Below are 9726 nucleotides of genomic sequence, written 5' to 3'. Positions count from 1 at the left end.
GCACGAGACCCGGAGGCACAATCCCGTCCTCCCACACCCCAGAGTGGGGCAGGGTGGGGCCTGGCAGGCAGATGTCCCAAGGGAGGCTCCCTGCTTCTCTTATTCTCCCTTTTTATAGGGCCCATGTGAGAAGACAGCCCTGTCACAGGGGGAATACCCAGGCCGCTTGGTGCCAGGAAGTCTGGTGTGTGGTGCCAGCTGTTTGCAGGAGTAGACTGGGAACACCAGCTGCCTGGCAACTGGAGATCCAGGCCCAGGAAAGCTGCAGAGAAACCGCCTGTCCCCAGGGAGGCGAGCCTGGGGCACCTCTTGCGTTGGAAGAGGAGCTCCAGGTCCCAGCTGGCTCCAGGTCCAAGCAACACAGAGTGAGCCTGTGTTTGTAGATTACCTGCTCCTTCACCGTAAAGACACAGTGAGGTAATCAGCTGCTGACATCTAGATAGAATGAGTAATTTTGAATTTTAGAAATTAAGAGGATGAGAAGGCATTGTGTAAAAGAAGTTCAGGAAAACAAAAAGGAGAAGAACAAGTCAATACAAGAAGGACCTAGGATAAGTAACAGCAGGCCGGACTTACCTGTGTGTGAGGGAAAGTGGGTGGGACGTTCTGAAGCCCTGTAGGACAGGGGACGATTGTTGAACAAAGCTGTCTGGCATCCCTTCCCCACCCACTAACGCCAAGTGCCTTAGACCCATATGACAGCCCCAAGCACCCTCCCAAAGGTCCGAGCACTCCCTAGGGGGCAGTGCCCATGCTACGAACCACTGATGGGAGAGCCCTAAAGGATTCTGCGGAGCGATGGCGGGGGCTCAGGTGAGGTGGCGATGGGGGCAGCCGGGATTTGAGAAATCCTGGTGGATGAGAGTTGGCTGACTCTGGCAACTTTCTAGACTTGGGAAGTTAGTCAGAGGGAGCAATGAAGTGTGACTTATGTGGGAGGCCGGCCGTGGGCCCCTGGTGACCAGGGCCTGGAAGTGCAGGTCAGGGCTGGGGCCACAGAGGACTGCTGGGGGCGTCTTTCTTTCTTTGTTTCTTAAAGCTTCATTGAAGTAAAATGTATATACTATAAGACTTGCCCGTTTTCAGGGCAGAATTCAGTGGTTATTAATGTATTTATAGAGTTGCATTGCCATCTCCACAACCTTGTTTTCACGAGCTGTAGAACTGCCCTGAGACTGAGGCGGCAGCCAGGCTGGGGCATGGTCAGGCTTCGACGTGGAGTTGAGAAGGCCTCTCCTTCTAGGGGATGGTGGGAGCTCCAGGCAGGGGTTGATGTAAGAGAGGGAGCTTCCAGCAAACTCTTAAGAGTCCAGCATCGTGGGGCCTGGGTTGAGCTCTGGGATGGAAGGAGAAGGAGGAGCAAAGTCCAAGAGAGGGGGCGGGAGGAGCCTGTGGGGCCAGAGTTCAAGGTCAACAGGGTGAAGAGCACTGGTGCTGTGGAAGGACATGGGCGGGTTGGGTGGCTGCAGTGGGGAAGGTGGGCGTCAGCCACCTCCCAGAGCAGTGTCAGAGGGTGGTGGAGGAAAGATGGAGGCAGGGGACAGGGAGGAAGTGGCAGCAGTGTAGGGAGACCGCTCTGTTGATGAAGAGAACAGAGGGACAGACCAAAACCAAAGGGGCGTGGACAGCAAGACAGAGATGGAGCAGGAACTGGAAGATGCAGTGGACGCCCGGGCCACCTCTCTGCGCCTCACCCTCCCTCGTCGTCCTTCCTACCCGGTTTCCCTCCTCCTCTCCGCTCTGCTGTGCCCGTTTCTCTCCTTCTCCGGTCTGGCCTAGCAGCCACGGCACTCTCCCTGACCCCTCCCCCGACTCCCGCGGCCTCTGTCCGCGTCCCACGCTCAGCCGCCTCCCATCTCTTGCCCGCCGCATCACACCAAGAGGTGGCACGGAACGACGACCTGCCCCAAACGCTTCGCAGCTGCTCATTGTCCCCGGGGAGAAAACCTCCATCGCTTCAGCAGCGCTGCCGGCAGACCCTCCCCTCCCGTCCTGCTTCTCTGCCAGCCCCGCCGCGTCGGCCCAGTCTGCCCAGCGCTCGCCACCCTCCTGGGCGCTGGGCTCCCCAGGCCCGAGCGCGCAGGCGCATCCCTGCCTCCGAGCCATGCGCTTGCTAGCCCTCTGCCCTGAACTCTGCCCACGACTGGCTTCATCTCATCTTTCAGACTCCCCGCCACGTCTGCCCCATTTAGCCCCTTTCCTGGCACCTTCCTTTTTCCTTCCTAGCGCTTGCCATTCTTTGTAACTCTCCATTTGGGTATATTTTTGTTTACTGTTTGTTTTCTTTCCCTAGAAAATCAGCGCCCTGAAGGCAGGCGCCAGCTCTGTGCTGCTCACCCTTTAGTCCCCAGAGCCCAGCACAGATCTGCCGCTTTGAAGTGCGTCCTGGGAGTGAATGAAAGGATGGAGTTTTAGCTGCAACTCTTTCACGATCAGACTGGGAAACCTTGGCTCTATCTCCTAATTTTCCGTTGCCACCGTTTTCCTCTTGACAGAGGTGGGCCCAAATATCTCTGCTTCCAATCTCTCCGGACCTCTGAGGAGAGACGGTAGTTCTTCGCTGTGATGTTATGAGGCTCTGACTCGTTGTTTAGACCACTGGAAAGCCTTGGTTTCTTCTGACGTTGGGGCTGTTCGTCGTTGCAGACTTGGTTCTGTGCAGATCTGCACACCAAGTTGTGCCTGATCTGCTCGGGGCCTGGCAGAGGAGCCGGCCTGAAACCCAGCTTTACTGGTACTTTAGTCAAGCCCTGTGCCTGCAGGACCCTGCGCTGTCCCCAGGCTCCATCTCCTGGGGCACAGCCTTGGAACCAACACAAAGCCAGCAACAGCCCTGCCTGTGGGTCTCTTTCCTCAGAGCCCCAAAGACAGGCTTCTCTGCCATCTTGTGTGCCTTTTCAGCAGTTAGATTTTCCCTTTTCCGATGTCTGGGAGAAGGGAAGTCTGCTTTCTCTCCTCACCCTGCTACTCTCTGCTCCCTCTGTGGGCTCTGGGGCACGGTGCCAATCTGCAAATGGTGTTTAGTTCTTTCTTTGTTGTTGTTTTGGAGCTGTGAAGCTGTGCTGTTAAGGCCAGGTGCTGAAAAATTAAAACTTATCATCAGTCGCCATCATCAAAGCAAGGTGGGGTAGGATGGTTTCAACTAGTCCCAAATTTCCTGAAGGAATTTGGCTTCTCATCAATTCTCCTCTCCTGAGGCTGAGGGTACTGGGAGAACGAAGTTCTCCTTAGCTGCCCAGCAGCCTCGGGTTTGCTCAGTTAAACCTCATGCAATGGGCTTAGTGCTGAGCACAAGAAAGGAACCAACATTTCTCGACTGATAATACATTACTTGTTTCTTGCAACTGGACTGTGGGACTCTAAGAATAGTACATTTTTTTCTGGAAGCAGAGTTTTAACAACCTAGAAAGCTTAATTAAGCTTTCCTGCTGCACTTTTTTTTAATTGAGTTAGTAGCAGGAGAGTATTTTTAGAACTGAAGGAATGATTTTGTGTAACAGATATACATCTCAATATTCTTAAACCTCCATAGAGAGCAACACATAGCTAACGAATTGACTTCGCAAGTCTTAAAGAATGGTTGTTTTTATACACATTATCACTGTCATATCTATTTATTCTATTCCTTCATTATTTATACCCTGCATTTCTTCTTCCTAAGTACAAGGTGGGGTTGGGTTAGGACGAGAATTTTTAAAAACACTTTACAAACCTGGCGAGCATTGAATGTTTTTTCAATTCCCTCTGATTTTGCTGGTCTGGGTGGGCTCCTTTCCTAGATTTCAGTTACATTTGGATTTTTTTTCTTTTATTGAGAGTAACAGGATATCACTTAGAGGTGAATGCTTTGCATGTTACTTCGAATAGTAAAAATAACATTAAAAAGTTGTGTTCTGAGGAAGCTGCAGGTTAAAAAAGAAAGCAGCCATTTAGCTAAAACTATGAAGTGTGCAGTGTCTCAGCAACTTATGGTGGCAAATTACCAGATGGCATGTTTTCAAATGAAGGCTCTAGCTAGATTAGATCTTTAAGACCCTAGTGAAAAACATGAGGCAAAAGTGGTCCAAATGAAATGCTCAGATTTTTCTAGAAGATTCTTTGTATACAAGTAGAATAAAGTGACTTTAATATTGGTAATGTGGAAAATGCAGTTTGCAAATTATAGACACTATAGTGCCTGGTTAAGATCACTAAAATACTTGTATACAAATAATGGGAATCATCTAATAGAAATAGAGTAACTGATCTGAAGTAGAAATTATCCCCATTTGCACAAATTATCTAGAAGTTTGGCAAAGGGGCTGAGAAGGTGCCTGTGAGAAACCTGAGGGTGAGGTGGGGCGGGGCATGCTGAACGCTATTTGAGGAATTTTCCACATCCTCTGAGATGAGCTTGCCAATTCCGATGCATCAGTGAGATCCACGCAAAGATAAGGGACTGGGCAGGACTGTCCCAAAGGAAGGTGGCGTGTGAAGACAAATCCTTGAGGTGGCCACAGGCACAGGCAAAAATCAAGTTATTTCTTGCTTTCTTTTTGATATTTGTGGTATCAGATGCTCTTTAATCTCACATTTCCATGTTTACCTTTAGAGTGAGTTTCGGTATTTCCCCATGTCTCTTCCTCTGCCAAGCACTGCAAATCCAGGGACCTTCTGTAAAGGATCGTGAGCCATTTCTTCTGAGACTGTATATTATCTCATTCAGTTAGGGCTTGTCTAAAGGCCTGCAAAACCTCAGGCTTCTCTTGATCTTCAAATAGTCACGTAGCTTAGCCTCCTACAGGGTAGACAGAGATGTGCTCACCTTCAGTCTGGGTTCTTCAGAAGAACCACAACCACCGTGGCCATCAAGACAAGGCCACACTCCCCCAGCCCGTAAGCAGTATCGGCTGCTGAGAGGTAAGCACCTGACTCCAGCAAAGTCAGGGCGCTGTGAGTCCAGGACTGTGGTTGGCTAGAGGCAGAGGAGGGGACCAATGGTACCAAATTCAATTTCTTTCCTTAAATTTGGATTCTATTTTACTAAACAGGATACATATAGTTGAAGGAAAGAGGATGGAAAGAAAACACAGGTACTGGTCAAATCAGGCTCGTTTCTGTTTTAAGCAATGCCGTCTTCCTGAAGCAGTGGTACTTTTCAGCATTTTCCCCCTTGTCTTTTCTCCTTACTCTGATCTCTTTACTCTTCACATTTCCTAAGTCTGCAGAGCTCCTCAGCCGCTTGGATGGGAGCCATGAAGACTCCCCCAAGGGTGCGGTTTGCTCCTCTACGGCTGACTCACGCCCTCCTGCTGTTCCCCTCATCTTCTCAATGCCGTTTTCTCGTTTTCTCACTGGCAGTAATGCAGCTCTTTCTGTGAGCTGCTCCTTTTAAAGCTAGATTCCATCTCTTATTTTTGCTGTGACCCCAGACGATTATGCTAACTATAAATATTTTGGCCACAAATTTGATGTAAATCAATGCTGTAAATTTAACATTAAACAAAAGCTTAATTGATCAAATCCCAGGTCATTTTTCTTCTTGTTGTTTTAAAAAAAATACGCCAAGTGGAAACGTTTTGGGGAAACCTCTTTACTGAAAACTCTAAGTGGTCATGGCGTACTAAACAGTTAGCACCCTATTTGAGGGCTCTGGTCACAGCGAATTTGACATTAAAGAAGAGGATAGAGTTTTCCAAGATTGCTCTGGTTGAAAAGAGCTAGACCAATCAAGTGTGTTTGTAAAAGTAGTGGCAATCTAATACTTGCTTATGAAAGAGTTAATCTCCCATCTGCCTTCCCAAATAAACTGGTACTACATGGAGGAAGACATGGAAAGAAATTACTATTTTCAAATACAATAGAAAAAAACTTTTTGTTTAAAAATATATTAAGTATATATATAACATATTAAATAATATTGGTAGAAATGTAGCACTGTGCAGCCAGTGATTATGTATATTTGTATTTATTGATATGGATTTTCACGATATATGAGGTAAAGATAGCAGGTTATAAAATCGTATGTATACTAAGATACCATTTAAGTAAATCCACATGTATGCGTGTGGGAGGCGTAGAAAAGAGTGGAAAGATAGACAAATACTTATCAAAAGATGGGGGTTTTGCTGGGATGGTAAGCTTTTTCTTTATACTTTTCTCTAGGCTGCAGTGTTGCTTTTGTAATCAGAATAAGGCTACTTTAATAAGAATTATAAACTATAAAAAATATTATATGATAGAGAATCCTTGCAGGAAGACTGGGGTTAAGGCATATTCCTATAGTAGCTAAAAAAGAGCGGGTTTTCCCTGGGAGGGTAGTCTGCTGAGGGCTTTGATGCAAGATCAGATCGTATAATCGATGTACCAGACTCAGAAAGAGCTCGAAACACAATTTACCTGGATTATTTCAAATAGTAAGATCACACGAATAATGTTACAGCTGGATTTTATGTTTTTTCTCATAGAATTCTTTACCAGCCCAATCGACTAAAAATAAAGAACACATACCTGAAGAGAACAAGATGTAACTACTGCTTCTTACATACAATTTAAAATTCTCTACCTTTTAACTTAAAATCTAGACATGGTTTTGGTCCACTGAATTAGACTGTAGACCCCCACAGAGGATGTAATTGTTTGGTCAGTAAATCTAGCAGTGACATATCAATTTCAGAGAATCGTGAGCCGCCTTGGATTAAGGAGGTACTTTTGGAATGCCTGATAAAACATACACAACTAATTAATAATTATGCTGAAAAGATAGGACCTTTAGTAAAGAATACCTCCCTGAACATTTTTGTTTTAGGTAAAGAATGGTACCAAAACGCAGTATTGCAAACTAGGAAAAAAGCAAATATCATTTCCAAGTACTTTACAGAAGAGTATTTCCTAGTATTCTACAGAATTTTTCACTTGATTATATTTTCGAACACATTAATTTCATGGTGTTCTACTTGCAGTGGACCTTGGTCCTTGGGGGCCCTCAGTGGAATGGTGACTGTTTGATCAATGGATTAAGAGAGTGGGAATGCTCACCAGCTGAGATTTTTAAATTACTGTACTATTGGCCTGATGCTGCTGTTAACCATCGAGAACAGATTCCGAAACCAGATGAGCTGTTAACTGAGTTTCCATCCGTTTCATAGCCACAGTGACAGCAGTGCCATTCATGGCTTCTGGAAGGATTGTTAGTCTATCCAAAAATAGTTTATTGACAGATATGTAAAGGAAGTTGCATCACTGGCTTTGATTTTAAAATTGAGATATAATTCACATGCCATAAAATTCATCCATTTAAAGTGTACAATACAGTGGGTTTTAGTATATTCACAAGCTTGTGCAATCATTCCCACTAACTCCAGACCATTTCCATCACCCCAAAAAGAAACCCCACATGCATTAGCAGTCACTACTCACTTTCTCCTCCCCCTAGACCGTGGAAACCCTTCATCTACTTTCTGTGTCTATGGATTTGCTGATTTGGACATTGTATATAAATGGAATCATATAATACGAGGTCTTTTGTGTCTTGCTTCTGTCATGTTTTCAAAGTTCATCTATGTTGTAGCATGCGTGAGTACTTCATTCCTTTTATGGTTGGTATTATTCTATCATATGGATATACCACATTGTATTCATCCATTCATCGACTGATAAGCATTTGAGTTGTTTCTCCTCTTTGGTTATGAATATGAATATTTGCATACAAGTTTTTGTGTGGACGTATGTTTTATTTTTTATTTTTTTTTAATTTTTTCCTTTTTCTCCCCAAAGCCCCCCAGTACATAGTTGTATATTTCTCGTTGTGGGTTCTTCTAGTTGTGGTATGTGGGACGCTGCCTCAGCGTGGTCTGACAAGCAGTGCCATGTCTGCACCCAGGATTCGAACCAACGAAACACTGGGCCGCCTGCAGCGGAGCGCGCGAACTTAACCACTCGGCCATGGGGCCAGCCCCTGTGTGGACGTATGTTTTCAATTCTCTTAGGTACCTGGGACTGGAATTGCTGGGTCACGTGGTAACTCTAGGTTTAACCTTTTGAGGAACTGCCAATCTGTTTTCCAAAACAGCTGAGCCAGCATTGTATAGTTCATACATCCTCACCAGCAATTGGGTTTCAATTTCTCCATGGCCTTACTAAAACTTGTTATTGTCCACCTTTTTGTTTATAGCCATCCTAGTGGGTATGAAGTGGTATCTCACTGTGATTTTGATTTGCATTTCCCTAAGGACTAATGATGTTGAGCATCTTTTTATGTGTTTATTGGACATTTATGTATCTTCTTTGAAGAAATGCTTATTCAAATCCTCCGATTTTTATTTGGAGTTTTTTCTTTGCTGAATTCTAAGAGTTCTTTTTATATTCTGGATACTGGACTCATCACATATATGATTTGAAATGATTTTTCCCATTCTGTGGGTGGGTTGTCTTTTCACTTTCTTAATAGTGTCCTTTGAGGCACAAAAGTCGTTAATTTCGATGAAGTATAATTTATCTACTTTTTCTTTGGTTACTTGTGCTTTTGGTGTCATATCTAAGAAACTATTGCGTAGTCCAATGTCATGAAGATTTATATCTCTATTTTCTTCTAAGAGTTTTATTATTTTAGTTATTCCATTTAGGTCTATGATTCAATTGAATTAATTTTTGCAAAAGGTATGGAGTAGTAGTCCAGTTTAATTCTGTTGCATGTGGATATCCAGTTGTCCTAGCATTATTTGTTAAGAATACTATTCATTCCCTCATTGAGTTGTCTTGGCACTCTTGACAAAAAGAAATTGACCACAAATGTAATGGCTTGTTATGAACTCTCAATTTTATTCCATTGATCTACTTGTCTATCTTTATGCTAGTACCAGTCTTAATTAGTGTGGCTTTGTAGTAGGTTTTGGAATTGGAAAGTGTGAGTCCTAAAACTTTGTTCCTCTTTTCAAGATTATTTTGGCTATTCTGGGTCCCTTGCATTTCCATATGAATTTTAAGATCTGCTTGCCCATTTCTGCAAAAAATGAAGCTGATATTTTGATAGGGATTTGCATTGAATCTGTAGATCAATTTGGGGAGTATTGCCATGTTAACAATATTAATTCTCCCAATCCGTGAACAGGGGATTTCTTTACATTTATTTAGGTTATCTTTAAGTTTTTCAATGATGTTTTATAATTTTCAGTGTACAAGTCTTGTACTTCCTTTGTTAAATTTATTCCTAAGTATTTTATTCTTTTCAATGCTACTATGAGTGGAATTGTTTCCTTAATTTCCTTTTTGGATTGTTCGTTGTTAATGTATAAAAATCCATTTTTGTATATTAATCCTATATCCTGCAACTTTGTTGAACTTTTATTAGCTCTACTAGTTTTTTTGTGTGTGTGAATTCCTTAGGATTTACAACATATGAGATCATGTCATTTGAAAATATAGTTTTATTTCTTCTTTTCCAACCTGGATGCTTTATATTTCTTCTTCTTTTTGCCTATTGCCTGGGCTAGAACCTTTAGTATAAAGTTGAATAGAAGTGGTGAGAGGGGACATCTTTGTCTTGTTCCTGATCTCAGGGGGAAAGCTTACAGTATTTTGCCACCAATATGTCAGCTATTGGTTTTTCATAGGTGTGATTTATCAGGTTGAGGAAGTTCCCTTCGATTTTTAGTTTGTTGAATGTCTTAATTTTAAAATATTTGTCAAATATCAAATGCTTTTTTTGCATCTATTGAGATAATCTTGTCTTTGTCTTTTATTCTAATA

The 9726-nt window shown here is 43.5% G+C and overlaps 1 long non-coding RNA gene across 1 annotated transcript; it reads left to right on the top strand.

Moving 5' to 3' along the window:
- Positions 1-330: 330 nt before the first annotated feature.
- Positions 331-5502, top strand: LOC138924268 (uncharacterized). The gene is made up of 2 exons (XR_011439103.1): positions 331-813; positions 2294-5502. It is a non-coding gene; the product is annotated as an uncharacterized lncRNA (long non-coding RNA).
- Positions 5503-9726: the final 4224 nt, after the last annotated feature.

The sequence above is a fragment of the Equus caballus genome, chromosome 1, assembly GCF_041296265.1.
Source record: "Equus caballus isolate H_3958 breed thoroughbred chromosome 1, TB-T2T, whole genome shotgun sequence".
Taxonomy (NCBI): Eukaryota; Metazoa; Chordata; class Mammalia; order Perissodactyla; family Equidae; genus Equus; species Equus caballus.
The sequence above is the reverse complement of the archived record's forward strand: the minus strand, read 5'-3'. Positions and strand labels throughout refer to the sequence as shown.